General features: G+C 36.1%; 1 protein-coding gene and 1 long non-coding RNA gene across 3 annotated transcripts in view; both read left to right on the top strand.

Annotated features, from left to right (window-relative positions):
- The window catches only part of LOC138127735 (fatty acyl-CoA reductase wat-like), a 220339-nt gene that overhangs the window by 173468 nt on the left and 27777 nt on the right, over positions 1 to 19094 (top strand). The gene's annotated exons all lie outside the window — the stretch shown is intronic.
- Positions 6614 to 11107, top strand: LOC138128359 (uncharacterized). The gene is made up of 4 exons (XR_011158614.1): positions 6614 to 9821; positions 9874 to 10081; positions 10136 to 10494; positions 10555 to 11107. It is a non-coding gene; the product is annotated as an uncharacterized lncRNA (long non-coding RNA).

Below are 19094 nucleotides of genomic sequence, written 5' to 3'. Positions count from 1 at the left end.
AGACGCTGGATGAAGGGGCTGACGCAGTAGTTTCGAGCCCGCACCGGTTTCGCACCCTCGATCAACGTAATTTTGTGTTGCACAACGTTTGTACAACCCAAAGGCGTGTTTTTAGTCCGGTTGAAATATTCCTTGACGCAACTCTCCAAGTCCGATTTTTGTACCGCCGTTAAGTCGTCTTTCGTCATCAAATGGTTTATCAGCGGTGGTAACAAGGTAACGTCGGCCTGCGAGTCCGCGAACTCCCACGTTAGGTGGCGCAAATTAGGCACGATGCCCATGCCGATCCAGAACTCGATCCCCAGGATCATCTCGTGGCGGGGATCGGGCACCACTAACACCTCGAAAATGCCCACCCTTGATTCTAACGTCACCGGGACATTCACCGCTCCTATGCAGGAAATTTCCGACGCGGACGCCAGGGTACAACTATCTATCCTTGTAGAATGTAACTGGAAACCCCGCGCTCGCAATTTCTGCCACCCGGCTGATCCGACGAAGACGCGGTTCGCCCCCGAATCCAGTAGCGCTGTGAATTCGCAACCACAAACGCTAACCTTCAGCTGTGGACTCTCATCCTTCCTAGAGCTTGCAAAAAGGTAAAAAAGGTAAAGCCGCTTTGGTCGAGTTTATTATGGAGGGCAACGCGCGACCTAATTGCGCTGTCCCCCGGACCCGTTTCCCAGATCCCGTGTGCAATTTGGACAGTTCGTGATGGTATAGTCCGGTTTACCGCACCCGAAACACTTAATTTTCCTTGTGTACTGGCAATCGCGAACTTCGTGGCCCGTTTTCTTGCAACGGGGACAAGTAATTTCCGCCGGACGAGAGGTAGTGACCTTTGGTGCCGTTGACGCATTTGCCGCACGGTCCTTGTGTGATTGCGCTCTCCGCTGAGCGTCTACATGCTGATCAATGCTGAAACGATTTGCGTCCAAACGGCGGCACAACCGGTACAACTCGTCTGGAGTGTCGACTTCCTTGTCCCACAGTCGATCCTGGTAATAAGGAAGAATATTGCGCCGGATCGCGGTCATCTTCTCCGGGAACGGCAGCGGTCGCGGTAAGTAACTTTCTAGCTGCTCGGCACGTCCGAGAAACATGCCGATGCTCTGACCACCCGTCTGACGATATCTCAGAAGATTTTCGCGCGCCGTATCCGAGTAACTGATTGGTAAGAACTCCTCCTTCAACCGATCACATAAGTCCGGCCAACTTGACACGCGGTTTTCGACCATGCGGTACCAAATTAAGGCATCGCCTTTGAATAATAATTTGGCGTGTCTCAGGAGGTCGTCCTGTGGCAGGCCGAGGGAGGCACACCTCTCGTTCACTTCCACAATGAAGTCGAAGACGGCGAGGTCATTGCACCTGTCCCCCTTGAACACGATGCTCCAGCTCCCTATCTCCTGGCCCCAGTTATGGTAACTCCTGGACGGGGTTTGTTCGACCACTCGCTCGGTTCGTCGCGGGGAAGAAGTCGCGCCAAACTCTAGTGGTCCCGAACGCATGGACAGCTCTGGGGTTTCCGCAAGGAACTTCACACGAGTTGTGAAGCTGTCTATGGCCCGATTTAGGTCAGCAGTCAGTTCCCCCTTCGCCTCCACCTGCGGTCCCGGTTCCGCCGCGAATCGACTCAACCGCTTCCTCAAATGAGCGATCTTTGTTGCTATCGTGCTGTTGTTGGCCTCGTCCAACACCCTCGCTAAAAGTTCCTGAATTTCCGCCAGAATTTCGGAGCACCGTTTCATTTCGTACTTGGGGTCCAATCTTGGGCCCGTTTCAAACAAAACACCGCTGCTCTCTAGCGCAAGATAGTATTTGAGATTGTGCACCAGCTTGTCAACTCCGTCCGCGTCCGTGACTTTCGTCCCACGGGCCGACAGCTCATGAGTTAATTCCTCGCGAGATAGGCATTCCGGTGTAATAATCAGCTCCATGGCCGCGTATACTATACAACCGCTTACGAACAATACAAGAGTTTTCGTATGGGAACCAGAGAACAAACAGATCGTTCACGACTCACCCCCTGCCATTGACACGACGACGACGCCTGCAGGTCCTGGAGGTAACGATGTGAACTTCTGGTCCTTCTGCTCGTCTCGCCTCAAGATTGGGTCTGCTTTTCGGGTCAGTTAGGTTGTCAGGTTCCAAGTGTGTTCCAGATGAAAAACAAAAGAAGAAATTAGACACAAGTCACAAGAAATGTTTTCCCGCTCTCCGGGGCAATCAACCCTCAGTCTGCGCTCTCAGGCCGCGCTACCGACGACCGAAGCCCACGAAATTCAAAATGAATCCCGGTTGAGCCCCCAATATTGTTACGTTATAAATTACGCTCCCGAAACTGGGCAACCCTGTTACCGGTTACAAATCCGGAATATTCAGGGGTATAACGAACAAGTCGTGGCTTCGACTCGGTTCACAATGCGAACCACGAGAAACGCCGACTGAAGCTGAAAAATTGGTGAGAACAGCCCGGAGTACGGGAAATGATACACAATCTTCCAACTAATCGTTTATTCAGATTTCAACAATGAAAATAATGATATAATGGAAAAGAACACAACGAAGCCTGACTAGCCTAATGGCGTATACAAATTTAAATAACCCTAACTCTTCGGAGGGTCCTCCGGGTCCCAGACGTTCAACAAACGAGTACCGGCAAAACAATAAAAAAAAATCCTTTCTTTAGCGAAGGAGGAAGGCCGACTGATCCTACGTAACGTCGCTATTCGGCTACGCCGCCCGCATAAGCGGAGAGGTCCTCTAAGTCTTTCTTCGCTCCAAAAAAAAATTGAAGTTAAGATGTTTTTCTTCGTGAAGAACCACGCGCAAAAAAATGTTCGGTGAGCGCGATACACAATTCCTGGCGAGGTCGCTCACGGATTGATAATCGTTCGTGAATATAAAAACCCGACGGACTTGATAAGGAAATGTTTTCTTAACCCATTTGTGCCCACGGTATATTTTTTTGGAAAATATATTTTTTTCTTGTGGATTTGAAATATTTATATTTTATGTTAAAAGATTATGACAAAAATTCCCACAAAATACTAGGATTTTTAAAGAAAAATACCTGTACTCAAGTAAGTACAATGGGATGATAACGACGTTGGAGCCTTAACAAAAAATAATTATCACATAATTGAAAAGTTTTACTATATAATACAAATAATGAATGTTAATGTAACTTTATAATTATTGTTAATTATAATTAACTTTATAATTATTGCCGTGACAACTGTCTAAATGTCAATAAATTCGCTCTCTAATAAAAACGCGCCAAATGTTGTTGCAAGTGCTTCACTGCAATCCAATGGTGCTACAGAAGTTAGAAAACGCAAAAAATGGACTATGGAAATGAATATTTTCATTATACGGGAATATTTTCGGATCACGAAACTACAGGATGTTGTGAGTACTTACAGGCTTGATTTATTTAAAGCGTTCCAAAGTAAGTACCCCCAGTTTCCTGTTACTATTCAAAATTTAGCTGACCAGAGGAGAGCCATTATGAAGAAAAACTATATCCCTTCGGCAATTTTAGAAAAGATCAAAAATGATGTAAAGTTAGAATTGTATTAATTATTCTGACAATAATGAAGTTTCTAATAACTTACTCCAAAATTCTGTTGAACCGCAAAGTTTACAAAGTTTATCTAATCATAATGACTCTTTCTGTCCAATTATCGATTCACCAAACACCATACAAACAGACATACATAATTTAGACTTGAGTTATAATGATATACATGTTATTAATCAAAATTTTTACTACCATCAAAATTTTAAAGAACAAATTGAAGATGAATTTAATAGAAATCTGAACGAATTTGAACATATAGAACCATTTAATAGACCACTATTACCTAAACAACAAAGCTCCAAAAAATTCTTTGCAATGATTGAAATTTTAAATCAATTCATTTTACCTAAATTTGTAAATAACACCACAAGTTTTAAAAAATTACACAGTATTATATATAGTGGAGCTTTAACCATTATCAGATTAAATGGATCAAAAGAAATTGGCCAGACAAATAATATAAAAACGAAAGAATTACCAAAATGGGAACAAAGACTAAATAAACGTATTAATAATATCAGACGAGATTTAGGTAGAATAACTCAATATTTAAAGGGTATAAATTCTAATCATCTAAATAATTGTATTCAATCCATTTTAAATAACAACCGAATACATTGTTTAAAATATAATGAATATAATAAAACATTAATAGAAATCAAAGACACTTTATTACAAAAGTTACATATTTATTCTAAACGACTCAAAAGATATAAAAATAATAAACAACGGAAATTTGAAAACAAACTATTTAGAAATAATGAGAAGTTGTTTTACAAAAATTTAGCAGATAATAAAACTCAAACTAATAATGGTACACCAAATATAAACGAAATTAAAGAATTCTGGTCAAACATATGGTCAAATGAAGTTCAATTTAATAATCAGGCAGAATGGATTCCTCATTTAGAAAATGATATACCAGATAGTAATAATCGACATCATATTCAAATTAGCCTTGAAATTTTAGTTAAAAATATTAATAGTTCACATAATTGGAAATCCCCTGGAGGTGACCAAATTCATAACTTTTGGTTAAAAAAATTTACTTTTATTCATAAATGCTTACTTGATCACTTTAACGGATTTATTAGGGAACCTAACACATTTCCAGAGTTTTTGGCCCATGGTATAACATATCTGAAACCAAAAGATTCCGATACTAAAAATCCATCAAAATATAGGCCAATCACATGTCTGCCTACAATTTATAAAATTATGACATCTTGCATTAAAGTAATAAATTACGACCATTGTCAAAAATTAAATATACTTAATGAAGAACAAAAAGGTTGTGTTAAAGAGTGTTTTGGTTGTAAAGAACAACTCATAATAGATACGGTAATAATGGAACAAGCTAGAAAAAATAATAGAAATATTTATACCGCATTCATAGACTACAAAAAAGCCTATGATTCAGTACCACATTCATGGTTAATTAAAATTCTTAAAATTTATAAAATTAATTTGGATTTGATTAACTTTTTATCTCATGTTATGACATTTTGGAGAACTACTTTAAATTTATCAATAAACAATACTAAATTAAAATCCGAGCCTATTCAAATTAAACGGGGGATTTATCAAGGAGATTCTTTAAGTCCTTTATGGTTTTGTCTAGCCATTAATCCTTTGACAAATCTATTAAATAGCACTGGATATGGTTTCAATATTAGACTTAATAATACCACACTATCCAAATTAAATCACCTTCGCTATATGGATGACATAAAACTTTATGCATCAAAAAAGAATCACATTTTATCTTTACTAACAATAACTGAAAATTTCTCAAATGATATTGGGATGAGTTTTGGTATTGATAAGTGTAAAATGCAATCAATATGTCGCGGTCATTACGAACATTTAGAATATATAACTCAAGAAGGAGAAATCATTAAAAATTTAAATAAAGGAGAATTTTATAAATATTTAGGTATTAATCAATCAAATCATATTCAACACTCAATTATAAAAGAAAATTTAGAAAAGCAATTTTATTTAAGAATTAAATCTATTTTAAAATCAAAATTAAACGGTAATAATTTAATTAAAGCAGTTAATACATATGCTGTTCCATTACTGACCTATTCTTTCGGTGTTATAAAATGGTCCAAAACTAATTTACAGAACATAAACATTAAAACTAGAGTTCTTTTTACAAAATTTAGTAAACACCATCCTAAATCTGCTATTGAAAGATTTAATTTACCACGCGAAAACGGTGGTCGGGGTTTTTCAAATCTAGAAATACTGCTAAAAAATCAAATTGCTTCACTAAAAAATTATTTCCTCAATAGAGCTCGTGATAACACCTTTTTCAATGCTTTGGTTTCAGCCGATAAAGGCTACACACCTTTAAATTTAAGTGATAATATAATTTCAGACATTGTTAAGCCAAATATACCTAACACAATAGCAAATATAAAACAGAAGTCTTTACATGGGAGATACTTTAAAGAACTGGAACAACCAGAAGTTAATATTCAGGCATCTCATGCATGGCTTAAGAAATCAAATATTCACCCTGAGACGGAGGGTTTTATATTTGCAATACAAGATCGTGTTATAAATACAAGAAATTATAAAAAACACATATGCGGTTTACAATCGATAATTGATAAATGTAGGATTTGCGGAACTGAAGGGGAAACAATTGAACACATTATTTCTTCTTGCACCGTTTTGGCTCAAAGCGAATATAAAAAACGACACGATATATTCGCTAAAATTATACACATGAATTTAGCTGTTAAATTCAATTTATTAAAGAATACACAACCACATTATAGTTATACACCAGAAAGTTGTTTGGAAAATGACAGTTACAAGTTATATTTTGATAGAACAATTTTAACTGACATTCATATTAAGCATAACAGACCAGACATTATATTTTTAAATAAACAACAAAAGCAAGCATATCTTATAGATATAGCTGTTCCAAATTCACATAATATAACACAGACATATAACACAAAAATTAATAAATATTTAGAGCTGTCCGTTGCTATGAGAAATCTTTGGTGTTTAGAACAAATTTCGATTTTACCACTTGTAATTTCAGCAACGGGAATAGTACCGCAATCTCTTTTTAAAAATTTAAAAATTCTGGATTTAGATAACACATTGGTAGTTGAAATTCAAAAAGGTATATTATTATACTCATGTCACATCGTGAGGAAGTTCCTTAACATTGACACAGAACATAATACACAACAAAGTCAAAATGCGGAGGCAAGACGCCGGTAATTATGTTGATAAGCACTGCACTATTACTTGATAGTAATATCCGTAATAGTGTATGTACTCCGGCAAAATTGCCGTGCCGCCGGGTGGAGGTGGGATAGTATTAAATAATTTAACAGTGGAAATTTATAAAACAGTCACGTTCAATGCATAATGTGACATTGCACTTCATGCACTGCCACCGTATTCTTTGATGGCATAGTCGGCATCTTGCTTGTTTTGACAATTTTTTAGGGAAGTGACCAAATTCACTCTGAGCTATGCTTCGTGGTACTGTTGGTGGCCTTCTTTGGATGCTGTGTTTTTCAAAATTACGCAAATAGTACCTTGTAATTTCCCTGACAAATTGGAGTAGATCAACTTTTGTATTGTTATTTACTAAAGAATGTAATCTCCAGGCGTTAACCACTGAGACATTCAACATATGCGTCCAAAGAGGCCACCACCATTTTTTTCCTTGTATGGTGACTCTATAATTGTTTACAGCCTGATCTAGCAAATCTACACCCCCCATTGCATTATTGTAGGCTGCAAACAACCGTGGCTGTGGTACATCAATTTTTTCTTTCTGTTCCTTCGACCATCGTTTTACTTTGGCCATTGGTTGAATGCAATCATAATTTGTAATCATTGTGACCAGACTATTGTCTTTCCATCTAACCAATAGTACCAAATTCTCAGCATCGTATCGAAAATCAAAATAGCCACGTTTTTCATTTTTAGTTTGTAATTTGGTGGATAGAGGACATTTTTTCACTCTGTTGTCTCGAATTGTTCCTGTTGCTCTATAGCCCATATCCCTCAATTGTTTTATTAGTAAGTGACTGCTAAAATAATTATCAAAGAAAATAATGTGGTCACTAGGATTATCAACTACTTCCAAAAGATCTAGCACAACTTTCGAGCCAAGAGGTAGTTTTGTAACTTGCTGTTCTTGCTTTGCACCACAATATGTATCGAACTTGTAACAATATCCAGATGAGCTGCATAACATCCAATCTTTGTAGCCAAACCTTACAAGTTTTCCGCGTATAAATTGTTTGGAAGAATGATGTCCATAGTATTTTACCATAGCTTCATCAATTGAAAGATTTTCGTGGAATATACCCCACTGAATAAAGTTCTTGTTAAGTTTATTCATTAGTGGACGCACTTTGGTCATTTTATCGTTTTTGTCCAGTTCTTCATTATTGCAAAGGTGGAAATATTTTTTTATCTCGTGATAACGATTTCGGCTCATGCTGCTTGCTACAACTGATGTACCAAGATCTTCGTCTAAAGACCAGTAAAGACGTTCCCGTGGTAGAGTATGATATCCACTAAAAAGTAAAATACCTTTGAAATTTTTTATTTCGTTGTCGGTTACAATGAAATTGTGGTTATTCTTTTGTAAGGCATATCGTTTTGATTCTGCAACCAAGTATTTTATTATTTCGTCGTCAAAAAGTTTCTGAAATATTTCTACGGAACTTAGATCCTTCAAAACAGTCTTTACGTTATTTTCACGATCTAAAAAACCATTTGTACCATTCATAACAATATCAATACTTCGTTTTGTCCATTTCGGTTCAGGCTCAGTCTTCTTCGTTTTCTGTTTTTTCTGTTTGGGTTGATTTTGATTATGTCTATAAAGTGCTGCCAATGGAATTTCATCTTCGGAATCGCTGTCCTCATGACTCGCAAAAACTTCAATTCCTCCAGGAACATCAGGTGGTAATACATTGTCTTGAATATTGTCATCATTAGGGCCCGGATTTTAGGCAAAATGGACTATTTTTATTTTTTAAGGCACATGTATGAAACTTGTCTATAAATGATTTCTGGCTTAATTAGAGTAATTAGAGCCATATTTGATTCTGCCTATTCGGCCTAAAATGCCCTTTAAATACCTATTTTACCTTTTAACTGCCTGAACATGCCTAAAATGACCAAAAATCAATTTCATTTTTGCGGTTTTTTCCCAATTTTCGAATTCTGGGAAGTTTACGGTATTGAAAATGTAAAAGTGGTACCTCAATAAAATTTACAATGCTTTATGATTTTAAAATTTAAGGAGATGTAATTACTGAAATGTACAAAGTGCAGTACAATACAGGAATTACTTTTTCGCTTTTACGGTTGGGACCATGATGTCAGCGGTAAATACTCCGACAATACCTAAGTACCACAAACCATTAGACTGGACTGGCATAAATTACAGAGTTTATCTGTTTGCCTCTGTTCGAAGGGGTGCAGGTATACGCGGTCTAATGTTTTCTGATACTTAGGTATTGTTAGAAGCTTTAACGTTTATAAAATGGTCCTTGCCATAAAAACGAAAATTAAAATCCCGAAGTGAAACAATAAGAGAAACCTTAAGGGTGTCATTTTCTAAAAATTTAAGAAATATAAAATTAACCATCTCCTCTGAAATTTGGTGGGAGACGTAAATATAAGCATTACAAATTTGTCATTTCTCGTTTACTTTATCTCCGTGCAGTGGTCGTGTTTCTTGTGAACCTGTTTAAAGTGAACATAATGCCGAAACAAAAAATTAGTTTACGCGAAAAAATATTACAGTGGACAAGCAAGAAAGATTTATATGAAATAAAATCAACCCGAGAAATGTTTTGTAAAGCTTGTGGTAAACTGGTAAGTTAAGCATAATTAAAAATATGTCATTTTATATTTTTTACTTATTTGAAAATTTTATTTTTTGTAGTTTATATGCGAAAAAAAATGTCACTTGCAACAGCATGAGCAAACGGCCATCCATAAAGAGAACATTATGACACCGCTTCGGCAAACGTTGCTGACACAGAACTTGGAGGAATCGGCAAATAGTACATTCAATATGGAACTTTGTAACGTCTTTTTAGCTGCCAATATACCATGGCACAAACTACAAAATCCTGCGTTTCAGAATTTTCTGACAAAATATTGTGGTAGAAAAATTCCGGATGAGTCTACTTTACGGAAAAATTATTTACCAAAATGCTACAAAGATGTATGAACATACTATCTTTTAATATTTAATTTAAAATTATTTTCACTTTTAGACTATTGACCGCATTCGGAATGAGCTGGATCCTTTTAACATATGGGTTTCAGTTGACGAAACAACAGATGCACTTGGGCGATATGTGGCGAATTGTCTGGTTGGGAAACTTTCAGAAGATGAACCTGGAAAATCTTATCTTTTGGCGTCTAAACAATTAGAAAGAACAAATCATGAGACAATAGCTAGATTCGTAAATCAATCTTTAGGTAAGGGTTTTTCACTTTTTTAAATTTATTTTGATTTAAAATTTCTATGCGTAGAAATCTTGTGGAGTACCAGAGTTGTTGCTGAAAAGTTTCTTTTGTTTGTAACGGATGGAGCACCATATATGATAAAATCTGGTAGACACCTTAAGGTGTTTTATCCAAAAATTGTGCATGTCACATGCTTAGCGCATGCTTTAAATCTAGTGGCTGAAAAAATTCGCTATCAATATGAAGATGTGGATAATTTAATTTCGAACGTGAAAAAAATTTTCGTTAAGGCACCTTTGAGAGTTGAAATGTACAAAGAAAAACTAAAAGAAATGCCACTGCCTCCACAGCCAATTTTAACACGATGGGGAACATGGCTTCAGGCTGCTATGTTTTACAGCGAACACTTTGATTCCATTAAAGAAGTAAGTATATAAAAGATAAGCAAATTAATTGATTGTTAAACTGTTTTTAACTACTCACAGGTTGTCATGTCCTTTGATGGAAGTTCTGCTGTTGCTATTCAAAAAGCACAGTCTATAATGAAGAAACCCGGAATAAAAAACCAATTAATTTATGTTCGCAGTAATTTTAAAATAATCTGCGAAAGTATTACTCAGTTGGAAAAAAATGGGTTACCTTTAACCGATTCAATCAAAATTGTTGAAAACGTATTTACCTCCCTAAAAAAATCTCCAGGCCCTGTAGCAGCAGTAGCATTAAAAAAACTTGAAGATGTTACTGAAAAAAATCCTGGATACAAATTTCTTCTAGAATTGGCAAGAATTTTTAGAGGTGAAGATGTGCCGGAACATGACACCAAAATGGAAGAAATTTATTACAAATTTGCGCCCATTACCTCTTGCGAGGTAGAAAGAAGTTTTTCAAAATATAAGTCCATTTTGGTGGATAACCGACAATGTTTTAAAGTAGAAAATTTAGAGCAATATCTTGTATGCAATGTAAATACGTAACAATGTAAATAACTAACAAACTTGTAGTATTGTATATTAATTAATAAAAAATAATTAGTAAATATCTTGTTGTGTGTACCTACTTAAAACTTTAAAAACACATTTTTTAATTTAATTAACCACAACTTTAAGGACCTAGTATGGCTTATTTTCAGTTTTTAAGGGACTATTTGCAGTAGTTTAAGGGACTATTTTAGGCACCTATTTCCGACTTTTTAATTGCCTAAAATCCGGGCCCTAGTCATCATCAATGTCGTCATTATCGGTCTGATAAATCGGGACTTGGTGGAATTATTACAAGATCCGCCGGTCCTTCATCATCATCTAGGTCATCTATCGCCGATTCTAAGTTTATGTATCTTTTTTTGTAAAATACACTGGTGCTTATTGGAAGTGGATCCATTTTCCTTCTATAAAGAAAATGTATAATTGAACGACGCTGAACACCCGTTGTACTCAAACGAGTACACTCAGAGATAAGGCCTCATATTACTTACACAACGTTTTTTAGAATGATCTAAATAACCAAAATACAATAATTACATACCTCTGGAATTGCTGGATAGGTTTCCTCAATTTCAAACACTACACAATTTGAAATATTTAGTTAGAACGAGCACAGAGTATAAGGCAACTCTCAAGTGAAAATTTAAAATTACACTGAATGCAGAGGAAGCGGGGTAAAAACAAAACATTCATTATAGCAGTTTCTAGGAAGTCTGAATAAACTGTTACCAAGAACTTTTCAATGAATTCAAAGCCGACGATTTTCCAGGAAGAATTATATAGCCCGTACTCAAACGAGTACAATGGGCTAAAATGGGTTAAGTTAGTACAATTATTGAAATCACGCGCCTTATGACAAAACTGGAACTTTAACAGTCGAACAAATTATAAATCCTAAACGCGATATACAAATTTAATGAAATTGATGGAAACTATTCACCCGTCGAAGTAATGAGTTGACAATGGAAATTTGACAACCGTTAAATACAAACGCTCAATTAGTTCGACGGAGTGACAAATTATACAACCAAAACTTTGGGAGCTCACGGCCTGTGGAAAATGGGGTGTCACCACTGCTCCTGACTTGCTGGAGGGTAGATCCGACACCTTCGGGTGAGTCCGGGGACGACCTGGACTGTCAGGACTCGACGAGATCCTGATCCGCAAAAGCGTTCGGTCTGGAACCTTCCGTAGTGAAGTCCGTGATCCGCTTGGCGATGTGGGCGGTGGTACTTAGACGAATCGTCTCCAACGGCCCTCGTGAGCTCCACTACGTCGTTTCGTCGGCCCTGCAAATTCACTCGATCACTGTCCCCTTGACTCTCCCCAGGCACTCACAACACTACCGGCAAAAGGTCGTGAAAAATCTCCTGTTCCGTCTCTGGTTCCCCCGATTTATAGCTTCCACCCCCTCTGTGCGCAGATTTTTCGGCGGAAGTCCGAGTACGTTTCCGTCGCGATGGATTCTAGAACATTCTAGAAAAATCGCGAAGATTTACAATCGCGCGGCGATTTAAATCGTAACAGTATGTATGTATGTGTTTTATTAGTTTCTTCGAAAAGCGTAGAAACAGATAATGAGCATATTACAGACCCTGGCCGTTGTACCTCGGGTTTGACAGATGCATTTATTATTTCAAATGGACCTTGTAGACCTCTCTGTTATTGTCAGCCCTGCTGGTTATTTTCGAAGCAACAGAATGCTCTAAGTGTAGGATTTAACCATTGGATACATTTAAAGTAATTAAACGACATGAGGAAAATTATGAACACACAATTTTAGATTATTTATTATTTTACAAGTTATTATTTTATATATTTTTTTCGAATATGTAAAGCTTTGTAAAAATAATTATTGATTTTAACACTGCCGGGAAGAGGGGGTTAGGGGGGCCCGTGATTAGGGCTTCGGGATAACTTTATTAATTGCAAAATGGAATTAATGTTTGTGAATAAAGTCTAACTCAGTGTAATGCCTACTTTATATGTGTTTGTGAGGATTTGGTATTCATGGGAAATAGAGGACTTCTTTGGCATGTCCATAAATTGTAAAATAGGTATTGATAAAACATACATGTACGTAAAGTCCATCAAAAATCAAAAAACCACCACCTGTTGCTGTAGGTTGGTAAAATTTAAAAAACTCTAGGTAGATATTTTTTCATACTATGTTGGTAACTATAAATTATGACATTTATTTGATTCAAAATAAAATTCCCTTGCTTTTAATTTCGTTCATATTGTTTTATTAACAGCACGTTTCATGTACCGGGTGATCAAAAAGGACTGTTTAAGTTGGCAGTAGAATTAAGAAAATTTTTTAATTCGGTTATTTATAACACTGCACCTGGATATGTTTTGTTGGTTTATTTGACAAATATCTGATATAGGTATATTATTAACAACGACAAGCCACCAACAACCGGAAGTTACTCCTGTTATACGATTTAAAATACGATCCAGTGTTACCAACTTAAACAGTCCTTCTTGATCACCCCGTATTTATTGATTCTTATTATTTTTACTTAAACATGTCCAGAAAAACAAGACACTTAATAAACTTTTAACCTCAAAGTTACAAGTCTCACCAAATCTTACACTAAACAGCGTTGCCGATAGTAATTATCGAGGAAAATGCGACGTTGGTGGTTTTTTGATTCTTTAATGGACTTTACAGTGCATTCACTTTTGTTTTAGACCAGAGTAGGCTATGGAAATTTGGCGAGTTGTATGGTAGGACTGTGGCTGAATGACAATATACATCATGTATAATATTTGAGGTTACACTTTCTTGTCAAAATTCATGACCATGTAGCCAAGCACTATCATTTTCCAATTAACTACATAGTTTCGAGGACTCAATAATGTGTGTATTTAATGATAAATGTAAATATTGCACAAATTTCAAACTAATTTACCTTAATACTTAGTAATAATGTCAAATTTGACACTGGCAGTTCGAACAATTTTGATTTTGTTATTTTGACATAGCCCCGATACCAACATTTAAAAAATTAAAATAGCCTACTCTGGTCTAAAACAAAAATGAATGTGTTATAACATGTATTGCTAAAATACAACGGATTGTTAAATTTTGTTGCCTTGACAGTGAACAGTGATACGCTCAGATTTTTCGTTTTAAAGGCCCGTTAATAAGGAGGCGTATTTTGTAATTTTTACAGGGGCGTTAAAATTTCAAGCCCTGATTGGTCATTGCTATGACAACTTAATTTAACTGCCTTTAAAATTTAGCGGAGCAGTTACAGAATACGCCCCAAATTCCATAAAAGACAACATAAATCCTACTTTATGTTTAATTGGTTGCAATTCATACTTGTGGATAATTCACGAATATTTTGGGATTTTACAGATCTATAAAATGGAAACACTTATAAATGTCTGTTTAGGGGGCATAATTGTACTGAAGTGTAGAGTAATTTTAAATTTTGTCAGTGCATACGGCCCTAGCAGGACACACAAAGGGATGAGACTTATAGGGATCTGGTATGTGAAAATAACGGGATGTTTTCTGGGAAAGGACCCACACCCAAGTAGAGCGTAAGAATGGCATCAGGTGCTAAGGTTCTTCGAATTAAAGTTTCATATTCAAATGTTGCATTAATATGAATATCAGTCACAAAAATGTGGCATGCAGATAAAGTCTTTTGACCCTAATGTACCTCCACACGCTTTACTCCACACTTCCACACTTCATCACATCATCAGCAAAAAGAACATGAAAATATTGATCGCTGCGCTTAGATCTGAAACATAAACTAAACAATAGTGATCCGTGTGGCACCCCAGAAACAACTTGACCCTCGTTTGATTTCGAATCGGCCACATTTACAGAGAAGGAACGATTGCTCTAGAATTCCCAAGTGAGACAGCTTGACCAACGGGCGCTGATTAGGAACCCTGACAAAAGCCTTCGCAAAATCCAGATATACCAAGTCAACAGGCCTTGAGTTATCAATTTCTAGCGTCTAATCATTCACACATTCAAGAAGACAAGTGACAACCGACCCCCAGGAAGAAAACCATGTTGTTGTGGGGGAATAACATTATGCTTTACAACAAAATTGATTAACTCTTTGGAAATGGTACGTTCCATTACTTTGCAACAAATCGATGTTTAACTTATGGGACGATAGTTGCAAAACAGAGTTTTGTAACCTTTTTTATAGATAGCATTAACAGATACTTTAAGCCACTCTGTAGGGACAATTGACCAGAAGAACGAGAAGGGCAGAACTAAGGTCTCGGCACATATTTTTAAGATAGCCACCGAAATGTTGACCAACCGGTTCGAGGGCGCTGGTTATTTTTATGTTTAACAGCTCTTCCAAAAGTATGGATTCGTTTCATTCAATTTTATCCAAGGAACCGCAGATGTTTGGAACGGAGATTGATGGAAAATTTACCAAGATTGTTTAACAAAGATTTATTCAAAACTTGCGAAAATGGTGGCGGTTTCTAAGTTATCATCACACAGTGAACCGTCGTCTTTTAATTCTCTAGCCGTAGACACTCTGGAAGATATCTTGTTGTTGGCATTTAGCTTAATTATAAAGACCCCCACAAATTTATAAAAAATTAAAGTTGTATAATGTCACTTCCCAATTCTAGTGTCGTCATTCGTTACGTGGATTATTATTTCGTTAATGAACTTTTTATGTCAATAACATGGCGTACATAATTTCTCCATAAATCTTCTGTAATGTCGTTGACCTGACCCTTAACAACTTTTATAGCTAAAGAACTTAATTGTGGAGAAGTGTTATTTCTTCAGATCCCTCTTTTTAAGCGATTAAGATTTTGCAGGAACATCCATATTTTGTATTCAACCATATCGTTTTTTCTCGTAGCCATTGCTGATTGTTCATTTAACTGCCGAGAATGGTACTTGGTATTGTCGTATAAAAACAGTAGGTACTTGAAAATGTATTTTAGTTATTTTTCCTGGAATTTTCTATATTTTGTCAATTTCCCTAATTCGTCACCCACCCGGTCCCAGACGTGAAGAATTATCGAGTTTCTACTGTATTTTGGTATAGCTGTAATTATAAAAGCAGAAAAATGGAAAAATGCTAATAAACGGTAAGATGATAATAATAATAATAATAATAAACGGCAAAGATTAAAAATAGTTAACATTATTAACTTCAATTGTCAAAGCCAAACTGTAAATTATGGAACTATAGTGGTTTCAGTATCTCAAATGAAAACAATGGTTCTTAAAAGTTAGCCATAGAACTTTCATTTTTAAAAGGGTTTTTCAATTTTTTTTCCCTGCAGATACATCACAATATGTATGGTGTGGCGATCCTTCACATGATCGTACAGTGTGTAGCCAGAACCAATCACAATTGCTGCCCGTTTCAAAAATATTTTAATTCCCAATTAACTAGAGAATTACAACAATTCTCAAATAAACTTTCTAGTACACTCGTATATGTTCGGGTATAGGTACAAAGTGGGATAATGTGCACATTGCCCGGAAAATGTGTAGATTTGCAATTGGCAAACGCATTTGCAGATTGTTTCGCATCTGTTTACTCATCAGACTCTGCCTAATATCAGTAGTTTCAAATATAAGAATGTATTAACTGACATAAGTAAACTAAAGAGATGATTAGACAACAAATTAACAACTTGTCTGAAAATGTAGCTCCTGGCCCGAATAAATTAGTTTTAAAAACAAACTGCGACCAAATTTTGGAACCATTAACAAAAATACTTACTGCAAACGTCATTTCTCACTGCTAGATTTCCCAAGCTGTGGCGACAAGCTATAGTTCTCCAATTTTCAAATAAGGTGACAAACTCGATGTCAGTAACTATCGACCCATTTGCTTGACTTGGCCTAGTTTGTAAGTTACTGGAAAGAATAATAACTCATCATCAGCTTCAGCATTTTCATTAAAACAGCTATTTTCCAACTTACCAGCACGGATTCCTGCCTAATCGATCCGTTATCACTAATCTTGTATCTTCACTTAATATTTGGACTATAATCTTGGATCAAAAAGGCTCTCTTGATGTGGTATACTTAGATTTTAGCAAGGCGTTTGACAAAGTTTGCGTTTCTGTCGGCGAGAACATTGGCGGTTCGTGTTGGTAGTAATTTATCTTTATAAAAGAATGTTGCCAGCGGCGTTCCCCAAGACTCAGTTTTAGGTCCAATATTATTCCTTGCTTATAGGTCTGATTTGTTATGGTCGAACTGGTTATTCAGCATATGTTAATGATCTTAAATTATTTGGTGTGTGACCTACAGCACAAACTGAATATACTTCACGATTAGTGCAAGAACTGGAAACTCCCACTTAATACAAATAATTGTACAGTGATGCATTTTGGCAGACAAAATCCAAAGATCAAATATAAAATAGACAACACTGATCTTACAATAGTAGCATCACAAGTTGATCTTGGAGTGACGGTAACGCAGGATATTTCTTGGACAGAGCAAACAAATAAAGCCGCTTGGAAGGCTGTTGGCACCTTAAACCTTTTGAAAAAAAAATTGCCTTCCCCTTCACACAGTTTAGTGAGTAATTTATATAGCACCTATATACGACAACACATGGAATTTGCTATCAGTTTGGCGTCCCCTTTACAAGAAAAACCAACTTTTATTAGAAAGAGTGCAATATGCAGTAACTTGATGGTGGCCCGATTTGTCACACTTGCCATACGAAGAACGTTTGAAAATGTTAAAAATGCCGCAACTTGGAGAGATATTCGATAGAGCTGCTTTGATTCCAATGTTTCGATTAACGCATAATCTTTTTCCTGAAGAGATGGAAAACTTTTATTTACTTAGCGAACATTTCTTAACAAACGGTGCTTTGAAAATTGGAACACACTTCCAGGTTTGATTGTGAATGCTGAAAATGTTAGCCAGTTTAAAAAGCGTTATGATGATCAACACAAGGGGAATCATGACCAAAATTTCAATATACCTAGCCTCCACTTTAGCTCATCTGACAATATTAACTAAGTAAATTTTACTCCTTAATCGTTTAAACAAAATTGCGTAAAAGTTTGCCTCCGCAATTTAACTTAATTTAATAATAATAATTTTCCTTGCAGATAATGGTTGTTTTAACCTTGAATATTTGCACCATAGGCTTGTCGGTGATTCAAGTTGTCATGATCGTGCCAGGGTGTAGGCAAACAGGGGACACATTTTTCCTGCCGCACAAGTTTTTAAATGAATCGTACGTATACTCGTACGTGTTTCGCGATTTTTCCGGCAGCGCACTTGTGGAGGCAATATTTACGGCTTCTTCAATTTCGTTTACCTCCTTATTTATTAATTTCGCGATGTAAACACTTTTCATGTAATTCAATAATCTTGTTTATAATTACAACTGTCTATGGTCGGTGTATTCATTGAAAGTATACAGTGTAGCTTGACTTTGACCCTTTTTTCAAAACAACAGCTGTCACTAAAACTTGATGAATACTAATATAAAAAAATATCACGTCGTTGTCATGACGCTAGCTAAATGATTTGAAATTCTTAACTCAAATTTTAACAAATCATTTACTAAATTAATTAAACCTAGTTATAAAAATTTAAATTAAATTGATGAGTTTTGAAAATTAAATTCGCCCATTGCTTCAGCGACGATTGAACTTGAATCAGTTACGCCAGTTTTGGAAGGGTAACATCAGTGGTTTCAATTGCAGGACGTATATTCGCTACAATTAGGTAGTTTTAAGAAGGACGCCACCTTTTTTGGTATCCCACCAATTTTATGCAACCCCCATCACAACCCGACAGCATTTTCCATTCACATATTTTAAGAAAAATCTAGACTCTCATATTTTCGGGACGCAATGAAATGTAGGTACTTCCGATACACATTCATAAATTTGTCTCAGACTATTTTAAATGATCGAGGTTTTTTGTCTTACTGTCTCGAATTTTTACCAGAATTAAAGATCCCAAGTCTTTAAAGTCGGCAGTCCTCATTTTGATCATTTCCTCACAACGATATAACGAACACAATCTGAAAAATATCAAATACTAA

This window comes from Tenebrio molitor, chromosome 4 (assembly GCF_963966145.1).
Source record: "Tenebrio molitor chromosome 4, icTenMoli1.1, whole genome shotgun sequence".
In the NCBI taxonomy this organism is placed as follows: domain Eukaryota; kingdom Metazoa; phylum Arthropoda; class Insecta; order Coleoptera; family Tenebrionidae; genus Tenebrio; species Tenebrio molitor.
Note: the sequence above shows the minus strand (reverse complement) of the source record. Positions and strands in the feature narration are given on the sequence as shown.